This window comes from Pantherophis guttatus, chromosome 3 (genome assembly GCF_059756535.1).
Source record: "Pantherophis guttatus breed Tessera chromosome 3, ASM5975653v1, whole genome shotgun sequence".
Taxonomy (NCBI): Eukaryota; Metazoa; Chordata; class Lepidosauria; order Squamata; family Colubridae; genus Pantherophis; species Pantherophis guttatus.
The window spans coordinates 205318478-205340097 of record NC_142065.1 but is presented as its reverse complement, the minus strand read 5'-3'; the positions used below and the strand labels follow the sequence as shown (position 1 = coordinate 205340097).

Below are 21620 nucleotides of genomic sequence, written 5' to 3'. Positions count from 1 at the left end.
GCAGTGGTTAGAACCAGGGGTGGGTTCTAAATTTTTTTACTACCGGTTCTGTGGGCGTGGCTTACTTTGTGGGCGTGGCTTGATGGTCATGTGACAATTCTTTAGGATTTAGCAGAGGTACTGGTCTACCAGGCTTTTAACTGCTTGCAGAGTTCTACCGATCTACTCATTTATTTTTGGAAGCACCGGTCTACTCATTTGTTTTGGGAGGCACTGGTCTACCCATTTATTTTTGCAGGCACTGGTCTACTCATTTGTTTTTGGAGGCACTAGTCTACCCATTTATTTTTGCAGGCACCGGTCTACTCATTTGTTTTTGGAGGCACTAGTCTACCCATTTATTTTTGCAGGCACCGGTCTACTCATTTGTTTTTGGAGGCACCAGTCTACCACCACACTGCCTTTTAACACTGATCAGCTGTAGGGCGGCCCTTTGAAGCCCCACAGCAAGAATTTAAACAGTTTTTCCTTATAGCCCATCAGCTGGGACTCAGGAGGCAGCAATAGATCATTAAATGGACTGTTGTAAGTCAAGGACTATCTGTACTGGAATCCCTTCCTAATTTTCTTAATTATGGCAACCCTTAGTTTGAGAGCTCCTTGTTAATTAAAAAATGTTAGAAGGTAGTCCAAAAAATGTTACATTCCTCATGTCTTTAATGCATTTCTAGCGAGATTAAATTTTTAGAAGCTTACTCCGACGCTAAATCCTTCCCTCTGATCGTGATTATTACATAAACAATTTTTAAGTTACTAATTTGTTAGGGTGTCATAGGTCTCTCTCTTCTTTTGACGGCGATATTAAAATGTGGGTTTGCTTGACAGTTTGTCCTCGCTGTTGCTTTCTCATCAGCAACTGGAAATGTAACACCGGCTTGTATTTAAATAGGACACTGTGTTTAATTAATATCCTGATTAATTTTTGATGAGTAATTGCTTTCTAATTATGTGCTAGGCTTATTCTCTCTCTACAGTATCACTCCAAGGTGAGGATCATCTCATCAAACCTGAGGTAGCACTGAATTGATTAGAATCTAATTCATGGCGTATTTTCTTAGCCTGGGCCAAAGCAAAAACAATGGGCCCTATCCAACAACATGGAATTTAATGTGGAGAAAAGCAAAGGTTTTACACCTAGGCAGGAAAAACCAAAGGTACAACTACAGATTAGGTGTTGTGGCCCATACATGGTCTGTGCAGCTAGTAGCTGATTCCGACAGCGAAGAGGCTGGTGTGGTGCTGCGCCAGCAGCCTGTACAGCTGGCACTTGAGTAGGACAATGAGGAGGCTGGAGAAGATGTAGTGCCAGAGACGTGGATTCAGCCAGGGCCTTCAGAACCTCCAGAAGCTGCCTTAAGTGAAGAGGACGAAGAGGAGGAGCCTCTTCTCGATGCACGGGCATGCAGAGCTGCCAAAAGGCAGGAGTGGCTCCTCAGGAGGAGGTCTCCTCGAGAGTAAGGCTTGGGGCTAATTGGCCACTCCCTTAGCCTATTTAAGGAGGAACACCGACTGAAGCAATTTGCAGGGAACAACTTAGTTCACATACCTTCGTGTCTTGTCTTGCTTATCTTATCAGCTTCCTGCAAATTGCTTCTGGGCATTCTGCCAACCATAGTAAGCTTTCAGTTATTATTCTTTGAATTCTTGGCGGCTGTTAATGCAATTAATTAACAACTGTTGTTGTAAAACACTGGTTTATTCAGTAAACTAAGGTTTGAACGGACTTTGTGTGTGCTGCGTACTTTGGGGTCAGTAGCTGGGGCAGAACAGTAGGCGACACCAAGCTCCAAAACAGTAACGGTGGCAGGGACCTTGGAGTCCTAGTTGATGATCATTTAAACATGAGTCAGCAGTGTGCAGCAGCAGCCAAAAAAGCTAATATGATCCTTGGTTGTATAAACAGGCATAGAATCAAAATCACGTGAAGTATTAGTACCGCTTTATAAAGTCTTAGTAAGGACCACATCTGGAATACTGCAATCAGTTTTGGTCACCACGTTACAAAAACGATGTTGAAACTTTGGAAAAAGTGCAGAGAGGAGCAACTAAGACGATTAAAGGCCTAGAGATTAAAACATAGGAAGAACGGTTGCAGGAATTGGGTATGGCCAGTCCAGAGAAAAGAAGGACTAGGGGTGATATGATAGTGGTATTCCTGTATTTGAGAGGTTGCCACAAAAAGGAGGGGGTCCACTTTTTTTCCAAAGCACCAGAGGGCAGGACAAGAAAGAATGAATGGAAACTAATCAAGGAGAGAAGCAACCTGGAATTAAGGAGACATTTCCGAACAGTGAGACCAATATAGAATAGAATAGAATAGAATAGAATAGAATAGAATAGAATAGAATAGAATAGAATAGAATAGAATAGAATAGAATAGAATGAGTTGGAAGGGACCTTGGAGGTCTTCTAGTCCAACCCCCTGCTTAGGCAAGAGACCCTACACCACTTCAGACAAATGGTTATCCAACATCTTCTTAAAAACTTCCAGTGTTGGAGCATTCACAACTTCTGGAGGCCAGTTGTTCCACTGATTAATTGTTTTAACTGTCAGGAAATTTCTCCTTAGTTCTAAGTTGCTTCTCTCCTTGATTAGTTTCCACCCATTGCTTCTTGTCCTGCCTTCAGGTGCTTTGGAGAATAGCTTGACTCCTTCTTCTTTATGGCAGCCCCTGAGATATTGGAAGACTGCTATCATGTCTCCCCTAGTCCTTCTTTTCATTAAACTAGATGATTTGTGCAATGGCCCTCCTGGCGTTGTCCCATGGCTACCACAAGGTCATTGATCAGGAGATGAAAATCTCAAGAAAACCCTCCAATTGTGGACCAGTTCTCCTTAGGGATGTGTGACCCTATTTATTTTTTTATTTTTTATTTATTTTTAATTTGATTTATATGCCGCCCTTCTCCGGAGACTCAGGGCGGCTTACAATGCACTAAGCAATAGCCTTCCTATTGAGAACCAGGATGATAAATTTCTGTGACCAGACGGTCTTTGAAACCAAAGCCACATGCCATGATCAGGCAGAATGGGGTTAAGGTGAAATGCAGATCTCTTGACTTCCAAATTGCTTTCCCCAGGGAAAATCCAAAATGATATCAGCTCAATTAAGTCAATGTATTTCGGTGTTTCTGCCTTTCTGGAAATGTTTACAAATATCAGCCAATGAACGTTGGTTTATCTCATGTTTTCAAACTTCTCTCAGGGAAAATAAATTCTTTTGTGTGTTTCTGCATAATTAGAGACTTCTTTCCCCGAAGCATTTTCCATGAAGATTAAAAGGAGAGAAGGAAGGAAAGCAAAATGAAATATTAATCCTTTCGTAACGTGATACGGGCAGCTACATAAATTTAATAAATAAATAACAAGTGGATGAAGTAATGCTCTTGAAAGCGCATCGCTTGCTTTTTGCTGTTTGTATGTTAGCTGAGGTCTTAACTATTCCGAAAGACACCGGATCCAGGAATTTAGAAAATGAAGCGTTATTCTTGTTCAGTGGAAAACCTGTGGGCAGAAGAATATTGCAAATTAGTGTACCAAGGCTTGAAAACTAGTGGTGATTGAGAATGCAGAGTAGATGTTCAATTAAGTATTATTCCTACCATGGCATATTTAGCAATAATATACAAAGAAAAGGGTTATTATATTGGCTTAAGTTTCTGTTAACCATATTGGGAAACATTGTAGTTTGTGGACAGAACACTTCAGCCCCACCAACAAATGTTTAACTTCATCTCCAAGGCTCTCTCTCTCTCTTTCTCTCCCTCTTTCCTCTTTCCCAATCTTTTTGTCCCTCTCTTTCCTCTATCTCTCGTTCTCTCTTTTTGTCTCTCTTTCATTTCTCTGTTTCTCTATCTTTTTGTCTCTCTTATCTATCTATCTATCTATCTATCTATCTATCTATCTATCTATCTATCTATCTATCTATCTATCTATCTATCTATCATCTTTCTTATCTATCTATGTATCTATCATCGTCTGTCTACCGTATCTACCTAGCTACCTACCTACTGTATCTGTCTGTCTGTCTGTCTGTCTGTCTGTCTGTCTATCTATCTATCTATCTATCTATCTATCTATCTATCTATCTATCTATCTATCTATCTATCATTCTATCTATCTATCTTATCTATTTATCTTTCCTATCTATCTATCTATCTATCTATCTATCTATCTATCTATCTATCTATCTATCTATCTATCTATCTATCTATATCTATCTATCTATCATTCTATCTATCTATCTTATCTATCTATCATCTATCTATCGTCTTGTCTGTCTGTCTGTCTGTCTGTCTACCATATCTACCTACCTACCTACCGTACCTATCATCTATCTATTTATCTATCATATCATTCTATCTATTTGTCTCTCTCTTTCCATTCTCTCTTTATCTCTCTCTTTCCTCTATCTCTCTCTCTCTTTCAGCAGGTTGACCCAGATAGGAGAACTGAGCCTGGTGGCAAACCTAAGACACATGTGTCAAAAGTGACGTGCCATGTCATTTTTGGTGACACGCCAGGCCCCCGAATCCTTTGGAAGTCATGCAAGAGAGCCTTACTTTCATTCAGCCTCTGGACCTTCCAAAAATCATACAAGAATAGGATGTACTTTCCTGTCTTTTTTCGGAGGTTGCAAGATCATGCAAAAGCATTTCCCAAAGTTTCCATGCAACCTGGAGCTGCTTCAGATAAGCATTGTGAAAAATATTTACAATTATATGTAGTCCTCGACTTACAACTGTTCATTTAGTGACCGTCTGAAGTCACAATGGCTCTGAAAAAAGTGCCTTTGACCATTCTTCACACTTATGACCTTTGAAGCATCCCCGTGATCATGTGATCACGGATTACTGGCATGCATGCACGCACGACGATCAGCTGTCCTTCGCACGTGCGGCAGTGCCAAAAACCAGTTTGCGCATGCACACCAGTCAGCTGATTATCGTTGGGTGCGCATGCCCGCCAGAACCCGGAAGTTCGGCTTTTCCAGAGTGCGATCCCTTCGCCCGTGCGGCAATGCTGACAACCAGCCTGGGCTTGTGCGCCAACCAGCTGATCGTTGGGCATGCATGCACGGTAGAACCCAGAAGTTCGGCTTTTCCAGACTGCGGCCCTGACGAACACGTGTGTGCAACGTTTCCACGTTACCTTTTCAGCACTTGGTGCACTGCTCTAGCCACTTCTATTGAAAACTTGGTTGTTCTCAGAGATCCTGGGGCAAGAAGCCTTGGTAGTACAGTGGTTTAAAGCACCCTGTTATTAAGACCGGCTGCCTGCAATTACTGCAGGTTCGAATCTCGCCAAGGCTCAAGGTTGACTCAGCCTTCCATCCTTTCTAAGGTAGGTAAATTGAGGACCCAGTTGTGGGGGCAATAAGCTGACTTTATATAAATATACAAAAAGGATGAAGGCTATTACTTAACGCACTGTAAGCCGCCCTGAGTCTCCGGAGAAGGGTGGCATATAAATCAAATAAAAAAAAAAAAAGGTGGACATTGAACCACTGTGAGATGTTGTAGGTTATGTTAGAAGAATAATTTGGGATTCCAACTCGAGCCGGTGTTGCGCAAGAATAAATAAAAATGAGATCCAGACATCTGTGAGAAAAGAAGAAATACTTATTCCTAAAAGCAAAGAGTTTGTCTTTTAAGGGCAGTTCTAGAGAGATGGGGTACAGCAGCTGATTGTTATACGGCAGTGATGGCTAACTTTTTTGCCAAAAGCGGGGGGAGTGCGGGGGGTCGCACGCACATATGTCCACACCCATAATTCAATGTGCCCCACCCCCCATGCATGCATGCATGACCCCCCACGCTCCCCCTGCTTTTGACACACGATGGCACGGTAGGCCCAGTAGCCCATTTTTCGCCTTCCGCAGGCTCCAGAGCCTTTCTAGGAGCCTGGGGAGGGCAAAAACAGCCTTCCCCACCTTCCCCCTGGAGGCCCTCTGGGGCCAGAAACAGCCCATTTCCTGACTTCCGGAGGGCCCAGAAGACCCGAAAATCAGTTGGCCAGCATGCTCGCGTGCCCACAGATATGACTCCGCATGCCACCTATGGCACACGTGCCATCGGTTCGCCATCACAGTTATAGGGGGAACTTGTCCTGGTTGTGGAAGTGTCTATGCTGATTCAAGGATGACACTTGAGGTGTGCGTGTATGTGTGGGTATGTGTGGGTATGCCATCTATGATGTTTATTCTGATGAAGGCTATTGCTTAACGCATTGTAAGCCGCCCTGAGTCTCCGGAGAAGGGCGGCATATAAATCAAATTAAAAAAAAAAAATTCTTGTGAACATGGAGTTCTGCTGGGAGACCTCATTTAATTAACTCTACTTGTATTTACAGACCTTCTCCTTTGATATGTGGATTAGGTCTGGGTAACCTATTTGGGGGTTTGAAGAAGTTTGAGTAAAAGATTTCCTCCTGTTAGGGGGAAAGTTAGTCAAGTACAAACAGCAGTTTCAGCTTGACTATCAGTTATCTGGTGGAGACTCTGATTCTCACTCCATTGTGGATTCTGTTAATGTTTAAGGGCAGGTGAAATGTATTTTGACATAAAACTTCTCACAGCTGGTAAAACGGTTTGCTTCTTTTCTTTCGTTTTCTTTTGGTTAATCTAAGCTGCGCGGAGTCCTCTGGAGTCGCACGGCTCCTTCCGTGTGTTCAGCCACTGAAATAAATATCCACTATATCAGAGAAGGTAGCACACAACAAACACAACTATGCAAAGATGCCAGACCAAAGCAACTGGTGATAAAAAAAAAAAAAAAGGAAAAGGTGATTGAAGACTTTGGTTTTGTGCTAATTGTTTGCTCTACGGTTTTGTGGGCTTTCATTTTAATAGGCAATAAAATACAAAGTGCAGGTCTCGTAGTCTGCCGGCTTTCGACATAGATCAAACTGACAACGTCTCTAGTTTTGAGCCAGATAAACAGTAAATTCAGGGTTTCGTTACCATCTTTCCAGCATTTACACACAAAACCGGGGGGTTTATATTGTAATGTCAATTATTGACTTTGTTTAAAAGAGAGATTATTTATTGGATAGGTGTGCCTCGGAGGAGTAACATTTCAGCCACAATTCAACTCTTCAAGCATAAAGAGAAACCATTAATTTTTGTCAAAATAAATAAACATCTTTTTTTTAGCCTTTCTTCCTTCTTTCCTTCCTTCCTTCCTTCCTTCCTTCCTTCCTTCCTTCCTTCCTTCCTTCCTTCCTTTTCCTTCCTTCCTTCTTTTTTTCTCTTTCTCTTTCTCTTTCTTTCTCTCTCTCTCTTTCTCTTTTTTCTCCCTCCCTCTCTTTCTCTCTTTTTTCTCTCTTTCTTTCCTTCCTTCCTCTTTTCTTTTTCCTTCTCTCTCTCTTTCTTTCTTTCTTTCTTTCTCTCTTTCTCCCTCTCTCTTTCTCTTTCTTTCCTTCCTTCCTCTTTTCTTTTTCCTTCTCTTTCTCTTTCTTTCTTTCTCTCTCTTGCTTTCTCTCTCTCTTTCTCTCCTTCCCTCTCTCTTTCCCTCTCTCTTTTTCTCTTTTTTTCTTTCCTTCCTCTTTTCTTTTTCCTTCTCTTTCTCTTTCTTTCTCTCTCTCTCTTGCTTTCTCTCTCTCTCTTTCTCTCTCTTTCTCTCTCACTCTTTTTTCTCTTTTTCTTTCCTTCCTTCCTCCCTCCATCCTTCCCTTCCCTTCCCTTCAAGGGCTGAAGTCCATAAGTCTTAAAGTTGCCAAGGTTGGCCACCCCTTACGATAAAGAAAGGAAGAAAAAATACCAGAAACTTGGTAAAGGGTAACCCTTGAATAGGGAAAGATTATGGCATAGACAGGTAATCCTCAACTTTCAACAGTTCGTTTAGTAACAGTTCAAAGTTACGACGACTCTGAAAGAAGTGACTTATGACCGGTTTTCACACTTATGACCGTAGTAGCATCCCCATGGTCTTCTGATCAAAATTCAGAGACTTGTCACAGGTTTTTATGATGGTTGCAATGTCCCAGGGTCAGGTCATCTTTTGCAACCTTCTGAGAAGCAGAGTCAGTGGGGAAGTCCGATTCACCTACCAGCCATGTTATTAACAACTTCACTTTAACCACTTTGGCAAGGAAGGGCAAACTCCCTTAACAAATGTTTCCCTTAGCAACAGAAATTTGGGGCTCAATTGTGGTCGTAAGGCAGGGACTACCTGGACTGCAATGGATGCAAAGCAGTGAAGGCTTGCTCACTTTTAAACTAACAATAGTATTCCATTTACTCAGAAGTAAAGTCCAAGTTGCTTCCAGAGAAGCATACGGAATAATGCAGCCTTTGATTTCTCATGGGATAAAATTGTCCTTTTTATTATTATTATTCATTAAATATGAAACTCAGTCAACTGAACATTCAAAAATGCATCACAAATACCATTGACTGGTGCTAATGGTTGATACGGGTTGCTGCCAGCGTCCTAGGTATCAACCATGATGATGATGAGGAGGAGGAGGAGGAGGAGGAGGTGGAGGAGGAGGAGGAGGAGGAGAATTCAGCCTTTGGGGCAAGCAAAGGCACCTGAGTGAAGAGAAAAGTCAGCAAGCGGCTTTGGATTTGAACCAACCCCAGAAACACTGGTTTAGCAATACAAGAGACTTCCCTAACCAACATGATTTACAAATAAGGCCTCTTGCATTTGACAAACTACAAAAGGGCCTTGCACTGAAACTGAATGAGCTGGGTCAGGGGTCCCTGTCTCCTGATCCAGAGGTGGTATTCAGCAGGTTCTGACCAGTTCTGGAGAACCGGTTGCGGAAATTTTGAGTACTTCGGAGAACCGGTAAATACCACCTCTGGCTGGCCCCGCCCCCATCTATTCTCTGCCTCCCGAGTCCCAGCTGATCGGGAGGGAATGGGGATTTTGAAGTAACCTTCCCCTGGAGTGGGGAGGGAATGGGGATTTTGCAGTAACCTTCCCCTGGAGTGGAATGGGAATGGGGATTTTGCAGTAACCTTCCCCTGGAGTGGGGTGGAAATGGAGATTTTACAGTATCCTTCCCTTGGAGTGGGAAGGGAATGGAGATTTTACAGTAAGCTTCCCCTGGAGTGGGGAAGAAATGGGGATTTTGTAGTATCCTTCCCCTGGAGTGGGAAAGGAATGGAGATTTTACAGTATCCTTCCCGTGGGATGGGAATGGAGATTTTACAGTATCCTTCCCGTGGGATGGGAATGGAGATTTTACAGTTTTGCAGTATCCTTTCCCTGGAGTGGGGTGGGAATGGAGATTTTACAGTATCCTTCCCCTGGAGTGCGGAGGGAATGGAGATTTTGCAGTAACCTTCCCCTGCCACGCCCACCAAGCCACGCCCACAGAACCGGTAGTAAAAAGAATTGAAACCCAGGCAAACCAGCATGCCTATAACCAGACCACACGAACAAGGATGCAGGCAGCATGCAAAACCACCCCCACCCCCACGGAAAAACCTCTCTCCGTGGAACCGGTCCCTGGTGCCCAAAAGGCTGGGGGGTCTCTATCTTGGGCTGCCTTTTGCAAAAATGAATAAATAAAAAACCCAGCATTTCTCTCTGGGAGCTGCCCTATACTTGAAAAGGCCCAGGTTGGGAACAGCTGTGCCTCGTATAAATAAACTGCTGCTAATTCCCAACCTCAACTTGTTAATGCAAAAAAGAGGCCTCCCTGACCTGCTTTAATACTGTCCAGGATCTTGGAGCCAGAAGACATTCCGGCAAAGAGCTTGATGGTTCCCAGCTGGTTCTTTCATTGCTTCCGGAGAAGAAAAATGCTTGGGAGGAATGCAGCCCTCTTTCACTGCATAGGTTGTCTCCACCTCCTTTCACTGACCCGTGATAAATTTCAGCTGATCCGTCCAGTTACACCATTGCAAGCCTTTTAAGCTTAAAAAAAAAAAAAAAAAGCTCACGGAAGTCAATGAATCAGAAAATGGAGGGGATGGGATAGGATAGGATTAGGGTGGGAGAGGAGAGTAGAGTTGAGATGTTATGGAAGGAAGGAATTAAGAGACATCCCTTCGGGGCAGACAGAGTCAGTTTATTATTGCAATAAGGATCAGATAGGTATTGATACCTCAAGATCGGAGCAACATTATGATCCTGAGACCCTAGTTTTATACAGTTTCAAACAAAGGATTCTGTTAACTCAGCAGTTTTATCATTGCAGACATTCGTTACATCAAATGACATTTTTCTAATTACAAAGTTTGTTACATTATCTTTGCTAAACAGTCATAATTCTTCTTGTAAATCACTGAAGCATAGATTCAAATTATCTCTTGTTGATATTTCATGTGGTCATCCTTGGTCTTTTTAACCTTCAAACTGTATATCACCAAATGTCTCTATCTCTGACAACTGAGGGGCCCCTCTTATAGAATGTTTCTACTTCAAAGGAATTTCTCATTTATCTTTGTACTGTTTCAACTGGATATAGTTAGTTGCTTCTCTCAAACAGGCACATTTTCTTTCTTACAATACTATGAATAAAGAGGGCCCTTCAGTGATCATCTAGCTGGATCCGCATTACCTACATTAGAAAGGGATCTTTGAAGTCTTCTAGTCCAGGGCTCTCCAATCTTGGCACTTGTGGACTTCAACTCCCAGAATTCCTCAGCCAGCAAAGCAAAGCTGGCTGAGGAATTCTGGGAGTTGAAATCCACAAGTCTTAAAGTTGCCAAGGCTAGAGATCCCTGTTCTAGTCCAACTCTCCTGCTCAGACAGGAAACCCTATACTATTTCCGACAAAATGTCCTATCTCTTCTTAAAAACTTCTTGGGGGGGGGTTGGACTAGATGACCTACAACAGTGATGGCTAACCTTTTCTGGATCGAGTGCCCAAAGCTCGTTTGGGCGCGCTTAAATGTGCATGCGTGCCCGAATCCCCAAAATGCCCTCTTGCATGCACCCTGCCTCTTGCGCATGCCCCCACAGCACCCCACCCACCACACATGCACATGTGCCCCCCGTATGTGCCCCAAGCATGCATGCACAGCCCTTCGTGCACGCCCCTGCACATGTGCATGCGGATCCCGCACATGCCCCACCCTACATCCACGGTAGAGACCCGAAGACCAGCTGGCCAGTGGGAGATGTGCGCGCGCATGCACGGCAAAGCTGAACTGGGGCGACGGCTCGTGTGCCATCAGAGAGGGCGCTGCATGCCACTTCTGGCACGCGTGCCATAGCTTCGCCATCACGGACCTACAAGGTTCCTTCCAATTTTGTTAATCTGTTAAATACATCTTCAGTAGTCATAGTAAAACAGTTCAGCTAAAGGTTAGAAGATTGTTCTGAGCTTCCTGAGCTTTACTGAGTCAGTAAAACACACGAGTAGTCCCAAAAACCTCTTTTATTGCAACAGCTGTGAATTCTGTTCATTCACAGATGAGTCCCAAAAGGTTGTAAAGAGTCCTTCGGGATAAGGCTGATAATCACCCACCTTTACCTCCCTTGACACGCTGCCAAAGACCTAATTGGCAAAGCCACACGAGTCCAGAATCAAACAGAGCTTCAGACTTTAAACTGCACAGAATTAACAACGTTGCTTCCTGCAAAGGCCCATGTGCCTTCGCTTCTCTTTTAAGTCTTATGGGAGGGGCCAATCATCTCCAAGCCCTTCTCCTGAGTCGTCCCTTTTGTTTTAACTGTTCTTGTCTTCTGGCAGCTCTGCGCACGCACACACTGGGAACAGGCTCCCCCTGTTCCTCTGCCTTGCTGATGTCCAACTGTGGAGGCTCCGGAGGCAGCACATACCTCCCAGATGGCCCTGGCCCCATCTCTGCCTCCAACACAGAGCCCTCGTCTGAGCCTTCCCCAGACTCCAGGACTGGCCCATTTTCCTCCCCAACCTCCTCACTGTCCGACTCTCCTGCCAGCTCCGCAGGCTACGGGCAGACCACAACAAAGATAGGCTAAGATTTTTACCTTATCGCTAACATTCCTCCTTACTAAAACATTCCTAAGCAACCTGGTACCAGGGTCTCATCCATCACTTTAATAGTCAGGCTTTTCTAAGCAAGAGTCAGATGTCCTTGTTCAAGTTCACCGTTATGTTCTGTTTAACAAAACAGTTCAACTCCAAATACTGTATAGCCTTTTGCTCTGGGACTTTAGAATTCAAACAGGCAAGCACCTGCCACATAACACCCCGCAACTTAATACAGGTAATCCTCAATTTACGGCCATATTTGGATCCAAAAATTGTGTTGCTAAGTGAGACTTTTGTTAAGTGAATTTTGCCTCATTTTGCGACCTTTTATTACCACAGTTGTTAAGTGAATCACGGCAGTTGTTAAGTGAGGGACCATGATAGTTAAGAAAGTGGATCTGGCTTCCCCCATTGACTTTGCATGTCAGAAGGTCGCAAACATGGCACTGAAACTGTCAGGGTATGAAAGAGTTAACAGCTGTAAGCTGAGTTGTAAGCCGGAAGATGAGGCAGCAGAATGAGGCAGCAGAATAGGCCAGAAGCTGCCTATATAAAGGAAGCCATTAGAGGGCATTTCTTCTACTCAAACCTTCTTCCTCAAGCCTCCTCCTCGTGCATTATACTTCTTGTTCTCTCAGGGTGCATTATTGCTCGTCTGTGTATCTGTAGCTGTACAGGTATTTAATCACCTATAAGTTTGTATAGTTCACTGTATGTAACATCACTGTTATATCTAAAAAGCTCTGTGTGCTGTGTACTGTGTTATAGTTCCTGGGTTTATCGCATAATACTAGTTACGCTGCCTAAACTCTTGACAGAAACCGTCATAAATATGAGTCCCTTACCAAGCGCCTGGATTTTGTTCACGTGACCATGGGAAGTGAGTAACCTTGAACAGGGAAAGATTATGGCATATTTTATTTTATTATTTTTATTATTGCGATTTATACGCCGCCTTTCTCCCTAGGGACTCAAGGCGGCTTACAAAATGACAACTTCCAATACAAATCACAATGAAAGAAAATTAAAATCAACAACCCTATTAAAAACAGTTTAAAATTATAACAGTGTACCCCCAAATGGGTAATCCTCCACTTACAACAGTTCGTTTAGTGACCAAAGTTACAACGGCACTGAAGAAAAGTGACTTACGACGATTTCCTTGCATTTTTCCTGCAAGCTTCGGAGTTTGCCTTTCGTTTAAAGTTCGCTCGTACAAACCTTTAGATCGGCTTCAAATAGATCCATGCTGTTGGGAAAGTCACTGCTGGATCCCTTTTGTGTCGATCCCTGGATTTAAACCTCTTTCTTTCTCCCTCTCTCCCTCTCCCTCTCTCTCTCTCTCCCTCCCTCCCTCCCTCTCTCTCTCTCTCTCTCTCTCTCCCTCCCTCCCTCTCTCTCTCTCTCCCTCCCTCCCTCTCTCTCCCTCTCCCTCCCTCCCTCCCTCTCTCTCTCCCTCCCTCTCTCCCTCTCCCTCTCTCTCTCTCTCTCTCTCTCCCTCCATCTCTCTCTCTCTCTCTCTCTCTCTGCATCCATGCCCTCACTCCCACGCGATGCTGTTCATAGCTTACTAGAACGATAGATCTGTGTGCTTTTTATCCTAATATTTGGACAGGGCTGGTTTTGATCCTGCAAAGAGGCCAAAAGAGTTAATTCACCCCCCCTCCCCTTCTCCTTCTGAATTAAAGCCTTCCTTCCTCGCTTTGTTAAAATTGGGGGAAAAAAAGTTATTGCTTAATTGCAATCTTCCTGTGTCGCCTGTCCTTTGGCCCTTGGGGGACGTCCATATCTCAAGCTCCCAACTTTGTAATCTGAACTGTGCAGGCCTGGTTTCCTCTGCTTTCCTAATCGGGCTCATTTGCATCCAGCCTGGGAGGGTGGGATCTCACGGACACAAGCAACAGAAGTTGTTCCCACTGTCACTCACTCCGGCTTCAAATGTGCCACTCTGTTTGATGTGCAGCTGGGAAAGAATTTATTGCTGGGTGTAAACTTGGACTCCCGGAGTGGAGAAGGCGACGTAAAGAACTTAGAAAAGCAGAAACCCAACGTCAAGGGTGTGAGACCCTTACTCAACAACCCCTGTAAGTAGAGGTGAAATTCCCAGACTGTCTGTTTTACAGGTGGGGGAAGAATTTAAAACTATAACCCAAGGCACTTTCCCTCCCCCCCCCCTTCTTCTTCTTCTTCTTCTCCTCTTCCTCCTCCTCCTCCTCCGCTTTCTTCCCTGAATGAGGGAAAACTCATTTCTTGGTGTGAAATACGTCTTAGATAAATATGTTATGTTTTTTCCCCCCACTGTAATAGTTCCATATTATATAAAGCAATGAATGTATCTTTATGGATGATGGGAAATCTAAAGTTTCATGGGTGTTCGTTGGCTAAATACACCCATTTTTCTTTCCCTTTTATTATCGATAGATGAATAATTTTTCTATCAATCTCCCATAGAGAGGGGCTCCTCAGGGTGCCGTCAGCCAAACAATGCCGACTGGCGACACCCAGGGGGAGAGCCTTCTCTGTGGGGGCACCAGCCCTTTGGAATGAGCTGCCCCCAGAGCTTCGTCTTAGCCCCGACCTGCGTACTTTTCGCCGTGCCCTAAAGATCTTCCTGTTTCAGCAAGCCGGACTGGCCTAATATGAATTTTAAGTGGGTGTATGTGTGTTTTAATTGAGGGCCAAATTGTACATATTTGTTTTAATTGGTTTTAAATTTTAATTGGTGTTTTAATGTGGCTGTACACCGCCCTGAGTCCCCTGGGAGAAGGGCAGTATAGAAATCCAATAAACTCTTAAACTCTAAACTCAATCTCCGGAGTCGCATTTGGGCTCATTGGGAAACACGGCATAAATAAGTGAACTTTCAGACGGAGATGATTTTCGGTGCAGAAAGATTGCAAACATTATCAAGGAACATTTGTCAATTGCTTTTTGTCTCAGAGGGTTGTGGAAGAATTTGAAAATACTGGAGAGGTAGTCCTCGACTTACGACCACAATTGAGCCCCACATTTCTGTTGCTAAGTGAGACATTTGTTAAGCGACATAATAGAAAATACTTGTAGCTCGGGTTTTAGATTTCGGCAGTGGTTTGCTCTCCAAGCTTGCTTCAATTTATTTCCGAACGTTTCGTTACCAGACTAGGTAACGTCATCAGCAGAATGTACATATCCTATTCTCCTTAGCTTATAAATGTCTTGGGTGCCAGTTTGGTCAGTTGGTCGCATGATTGGTTATTCGTTTGGAGCTGAATTCGTTAAGGGAGTTTTGCCCCATTTTGGGATTTTCCTTGCCACGGTGGTTCTGTGGATCCCTGCAGTTGTTAAATTAGTAACACAATTGTCCAATGAATCTGGCTTCCACATTGACTTTGCATGTCAGAAGGTCACAAAAGAGGATCTCAGGGACACGTACCACCGACCGTCATAAATATGAACCGGTTGTCAAGCATCTGCATGTATGTCACACGACCATGGGGTCGTAAGTGTGAAAAAGGGGCATCGCTCACTTTTTTTTTTAAGGTTTCATTTTATTCATTTATTTCTCACAGCCATTGCGTCAAAGTTTCCTTCAAGTGACCATTAATGATCATTTATACTGTATTTGTTTGTTTACGGGGTTTTAAGCAGAAATAATGAAGCGCCTTCCTTCTTTTTTTTTTTTGTAAAAAAGTTTTTTGTTTTTTATTCTTCTACAAACATATCGTTGTGTGAACAGTGTGGCACCAGAGTTACGTTTTAGTCCAAATAAATCAATACTCTTCATATTTAACCCAATTAACAATCTTATAGACTTTTAGCAGTAATACACATATTTGGTTGAATTATAATCTTTCCTTAATTATTCAACATTTCAATATGTTATTTTTTTATGCCAATCTCCATATTCTTGCTGTTGCAACTTTGAACCTTCACTAAGTGAAGTGTTGTAAGTCGAGGCTACCTGTAAAATCTCTTGTGGATGTGCGTACATACACCCTTCATCCACTCGCCAGCTCTGAATAACGCAAAAAGGAATTGTATGCTTTCATGCTGGGGTTTTTATTTTCTGTTCTTTCGGCAAATATGCTGCACGATAGCTGATTAACTCACAGGCCCAGGCCACAGCCGAATTCCCCTTTGTTTCCTGCACCCCGCTCCTTCACATCTGCCTTCATATCCATGCCCCCGTTCCGTGCCAAAAGGGGTTGGCACCTGCGGCTCCAACAGGCTTGGCCAGTGGCATCTCCCTATCCTTTTCAGTTGCCAAACAGATACCCATCCTTGGCAATAGACCTTGTGCCAGGATTGTGCCTCTTCTCAGTGAGGCTTAAACGTAAGACTTTCCACCAGCCAATAAACACACACACACACACACACACACACACACACACACACACACACACACACAGGTCCATCATTCGCCAGAAAAGGGTTTTAAATGCTATTTTGACGCAGGCAGTCCTTTGGAGGGCCAAGAACTTGAGAAGGCGAGGAGCTTAAAAACGGAACAAAAGGGGAGAAGATCAAGGCAGCAGAGAAAAATAGACCGTCCCGGAACTCTTTTAAAAAAAAAAAAAAAAATAGACAACCACATTGACAAAGGACTGGGGGAGAATAGTATATTTAATACCGGTATTGTGCAGAAGAATATTCCTGTATCTTGTGGGGTGTTTTTTTTTCCCCTTCCCAGTTCTATTCAATTTGATGAAAGAGAATATGCTTCCAAAAGAGAAATTCTTAAGGCTGCAGTGTTAAGTTCTTTACTTCGGAATGAGGTGTGGGACAAGGGTGCGGGAAAACATTCTTCGCATTGTACGATTCCCTCTCCTGCACTAAGGGAAGCTCTATAACAGAGTTGGAACAGGTGGCTCGGTGGCTAAGACACTGAGCTTGTCAATCGAAAGGTCGGCAGTTCAGCGGTTCAAATCCCTAGTGAAGTGTTAACCGGGTGAGCTCCCGTTACTTGTCCCAGCTTCTGCCAACCTAGCAGTTCAAAAGCACATAAAAAATGCAAGTAGAAAAATAGGGACCACCTTTGGTGGGAAGGTAACAGTGTTCCGTGTGCCTTCAGTGTTTAGTTATGCGGCCACATGACCACGGAGGCGTCTTCGGACAACACGGGCTCTTCGACTTTGAAACACAGATGAGCACCGGCCCCTAGAGTCGGGAACGACTAGCACATATGTGCGAGGGGAACCTTTACCTTTACCTTACTAATATTGCGTTTGTGCTACTCCACCTTTCATTTTCTATTGACATTCTAGTTGTTCTCTCTTGTTTGTTTTTCTGCAATGGATTGCATTTAGAAGATTTTATTCACAAAATAGATTGTTATACAGTTATGCAGTCTTGGATTTTTTTTCATCCAGCAGTGGTAGAGGTCTTCTTGCCCAACCCCTACTCAAGCAGAAGACACAATACCTTTCTGGACAAACAGCTGTCCAGTCTCTTTTTAACTTCTGAAGGCAAGCTGTTCCACTGGTTAATTGTTCTCACCGTTAGGAAATTTCTCCTTAGTTCCAGGTTGCTTATCTCCTTGTTTATTTTCCATCCATTGTTTCTTATCTTGCCTGCTTTAATAAATAGGATTCTATAGCCTTCTGTACTTTTACTTCACCCCATAAAAGGCCACAGGAAGGAACTTTTTCAGGTAGGCAGCCAAAGAAATGACGACATCAGCAATAATGCACCTTCTACTGCTTTCAGCAATAAAGAAAGCTTTTAAAAAAAAAGCCACTGGAAGAAATTTGGAAGAACGTTCCTGGCATCCTGGAGAAGATAGGGAAGCAAAGGTCTCCTTAGCAGAAGGAGTAATTCTGGAAAAAATTGCAAGCTTGCTTTGATGCCAGATGATTTCAAGCTGTCTGCTATGTCCAAGAGATAGAGGCAGGCAAGGGGCATCTTGGCTTGTGTCTTCAAAACCAAGGCTGTGTACTGTCAGTTGGGACTGAGGTCCTCCCCAATTGTTACACAAGCCAGGTACACCACAATAGGAGCATCCTGGGTCAGGCTGGGCCCTACCATTAGGTATGTAGGGACCCCTCAGCAGCAGATGCCAGGAAAACCAAAAAGGTAGCAGCAAAATAATGGAGAACAGTCATCTGTTTTCTACCTAGCCTTCTCTGGGCTTCTTTATTTCAACATATTCTCTTACTGCCAACTGTTGAAATTAGATGCTGCTTAGCTTCTATATGTGGGACAGGAGAAGTGTCTGCTTGACCCTTCGGTAGTAATAACAGATTAACAGAGTTGGAAGGGACCTTGCAGGTCATCGAGTCCAACCCCCTGCCCAAGCAGGAGACCCTACATCTGCCTCTACCTAGGATCGAACTCACAACCTCCTGATTGTGAGGCAAGAGCTCTACCCCTAGGCCATCGGGTCTTGGTAACATGTCTTCAGCTGGCTTTAATAAAGCCATTGCAGCCATTCAGAAGGACCAGAGTCCTTTCTTTGAGCAACATGGTCTGGATCGGAACCTCAGATCTGTGGGACTACCAAGGAGAATATTTAAGAGTAGTTCAGGATTGAAATGAGAGGTCCTCTCAAAGAACCACCAACACAGATAGGGCAATCCACTAAATCCACTATAAATTGAGAGCAGACCCTACTTCTTACTAGCACTGATAATGTTACCTAGTTTGGTAATGAAACATCTGCAAGAAAACAACCAAGCTTAGAGAGCACATACCCCAAAAGACCACCAAATCCTTATCCCAGAAGATTCAACTTGGTCAACTTTAAGTTGGGTGGACTTCAACTTCCAGAATTCCCCAACCAGCATGGGCTAGGGAATTCTGGGAGCTGAAGTCCCCCACCCATCTTAAAAGTTGCCAAGGTTGAGAAACACTACTCTAGATCCTAGCAGTTCTCTCCTGCTTTTCTCAGGGGATCTCCTGTTGCTTGATCCCACCAAGAACAAATCTTAGAGATAGGCTTGAGGGAGGGAGGGAGGGAGGGAGGGAAGGAAGGAAGGAAGGAAGGAAGGAAGGAAGGAAGAAAGGAAGGAAGGAAGGAGAGAGGGGGGAGGGGGGAGGGGGAGGGAGGGAGAGAGAAATTGGCCCAAAGTCATCTCACAAAGTTTCATAGCTAAAGGTGGATTTGAACCTGGGTAATCCTAGTCCAACACCATACTCATTCCATCCCATATTCTTTCTGGATCCCAGAATGCTCCGCATGGGTGATTCCCATGATCTTGGCACAGTTTCATTCAATCTGCATCATTATTGGTGACAATTATGGGAATCTAAGCTATTCAGGTTCATATTTTTGACTGGAGTGGCATAAATACACTTGTAATAAGTACCAGTGGAACTACTGGACATTAGGAACTTCATTGACCGAAGCATTGTGCAATCTTGAGCTCCATTTGCAATCTCAGTCAGCCTTGCTTATAGAATTTGAAACAAACTTCATAAAGACTAAGCGCACAGGACTCATATAAAATACGTATATAAATGTTTTACTTCTTTCTTTCCTTGCTTCTCAGTATCCCATTTTTGTTTTGTATGATTGTATATTGTGCTCCCTTCTATTTTTCCCATAACAACCATCCCGGGAGGAGGAGGGATGGGCTGAAAGAATGACCAGCTCAAAATAATTCAGGTGGCTTCAAGCAAAAGGTGGAATAGAACTATTATTAGTAGTAGTAGCAGCGTCAGGAACACAACTGTCAAGCAGGCCGGGGATATCAGGAGATTCAAATGAGTTTAAAGATTTATTGCCAGCTTAAGCTCTGTATGAGAATCCGGCCAACTAACAGTCAAGGGAAAAGAGCGGGAGATAAGAAAGGCATTCAAGACCGGCAGGGACTCGTGACTTATGACTTGTTTGACCTCTCCCTCAGGCTCAGCCTGGTCATCTCCTACAACAACACAATTAGCAGAAGATCTTGAATTTAGAGGAAACACCCCCACCCCCAAAAAAGGAAAGTTAGAGGGGGTGGGGAGGCATGTTGGTTTCCATTACTGGTAATTCTCGAGTTACAACAGTTCATTTAGTGACTGTTCAAAGCACTGAAAAAAGTGACTTATGACCGTTTTTTCACAGTCACAACCTTTGCAGCATCCCCATGGTCATGGGATCAAAATTCAGATGCTTGGCAACTGGTTCGCATTTATGACCATTGCTGTGTCCCAAAGTCCTGTGATCCCCTTTTGCGACCTTTGCAGAAGTCAATAGGGAAGCCAGATTCACTTAACAACCGGGTTACTAACTTATCAACTGCAGTGATTCACTTAACAACTGAGGCGAGAAAGGTCGTAAAATGGGGCAAAACTCACTTAACAAACGCCTCACTTAATAACGGAAATGTTGGGCTCAGTTGTGGTCGTAAATCGAGGGTGACGTGTACTATATTCTCAGCAAATCTAAGATAGCCTTCCCACATGAAATACAAGATTATTTAGGGAGAGAGGGAGAAAATTTTTTAAAATCCAAACTAATCTTTCCTTCAGGGCTGGATGGGAGATATATAACTACAAACAGGGGTGAAATGCTCCCGGTTTAGACCGGATTGCCCGATCCGGTAGTGATGGTGGTGAGTGGTTTGGAGAACCGGTAGCAAAAATCCCTGCCCCCTCCCCCATGCCCAGCTGAGCCACGCAATCATCAGAGGCTTTTTTTTTTTAATTTTTAAAAGCATTTTTTCTACAAACTCTTCGGTTGAAAAAATGCTTTTAAAGGTAAAAAAAAAAGCCTCTGATGATCACACGGCTCAGCTGGGATCGTCAAAGGCTTTTAAAAGCATTTTTTTCTACAACCTCTGAACAGGTTGTAGAAAAAATACTTTTAAAAACCTCTGACAATCCAAGCTGAGTTGCCTGATCGGCAGAGGCTTTTTTTCTTTTAAAAGCCTCTGATGATCCCAGCTGAGTTGCCTGATCGGCAGAGGCTTTTAAAAGAAAAAAACTCAGCTGGAATTGTCAGAGCCTTTTGAAAGCATTTTTTTTTTTTTTTACAAAAAATGGTTTTAAAAGAAAAAAAAAATTGGCCACGCCCAACCAGTCACATTACCCCCCCACAGTAGTAACAAATTTTAGATTTCACCACTGACTACAGATATATATGCATGATCACAATCTTGGAATCGAACTGATTTCTCTGCTCTCTCTCTTGCAGATCCATGAAGATTTGAAGATCTCAAGCATGGGCCTATTTTTCTGCTGCTGAAGGAGGACAGTTTCGCTGGGACGGAAGAAGGGAAAAACAAGGGGAAGAATTGGAGACCTTCAGTGACAGGAAGAGAAAACTAAAATCCATCATCGGTCTACCCAGGGTTTAGAAAACCAGCCAAGTGAAAACAGTTGCCAAGGTAAATGAATCTCTTCGAGCATTTCACAATGCAAAGTTGGCTCCGGGTTTGGTAACTGTGTGTCTTTCCCGGAATCTCACCTTGAGAAGAGGTGGAGCATAAAAGGAGCTCTTCTACCCACAGGTGGAGTTTGCAAAATGCAAGATTTTTGTGGCACCCGACGGAGACCCAAGGCGAGGCCTGGACCCTCTTGTTTGGCCTCTGGGAAGGAAACCAATCTGTGTAGAAAAGAGTGGGGCTCTGTCTCTGCTTATATGCAAGGGGCTTGCTCTGTCAGTATTGGTTGGTGGTTTAGTGGTTCCTTTTTTTTTCTTTTCTTTTTTGAAAAAGTTTTTTTTTTAAATTTTATTTCTCATAAACATGTCTTCAATGTACAGTCTCTTATCTATCGTTAATCATGCACATTCTCT

At 43.5% G+C, this 21620-nt stretch overlaps 1 protein-coding gene and 1 long non-coding RNA gene across 6 annotated transcripts in view; one reads left to right on the top strand and one right to left on the bottom strand.

Annotated features, from left to right (window-relative positions):
* The window catches only part of ST3GAL1 (ST3 beta-galactoside alpha-2,3-sialyltransferase 1), a 133946-nt gene that overhangs the window by 51445 nt on the left and 60881 nt on the right, over nt 1–21620 (top strand). For 4 of the 5 annotated variants that reach the window (XM_034434824.3, XM_087890911.1, XM_087890910.1 and 1 more), the window contains exon 2: nt 21018–21210. The gene's annotated coding sequence lies outside the window, so the exon portion shown is untranslated. Of the gene's footprint in view, nt 1–13807; nt 14005–21017; nt 21211–21620 lie in introns of those variants that run through there. The other variant, XM_034434823.3, reaches the window with a different exon arrangement.
* On the bottom strand, nt 3333–6954 carry LOC117675818 (uncharacterized). The gene is made up of 2 exons (XR_015733444.1): nt 5153–6954; nt 3333–3505 (listed from the first exon to the last, which is right to left on the bottom strand). It is a non-coding gene; the product is annotated as an uncharacterized LOC117675818 (long non-coding RNA).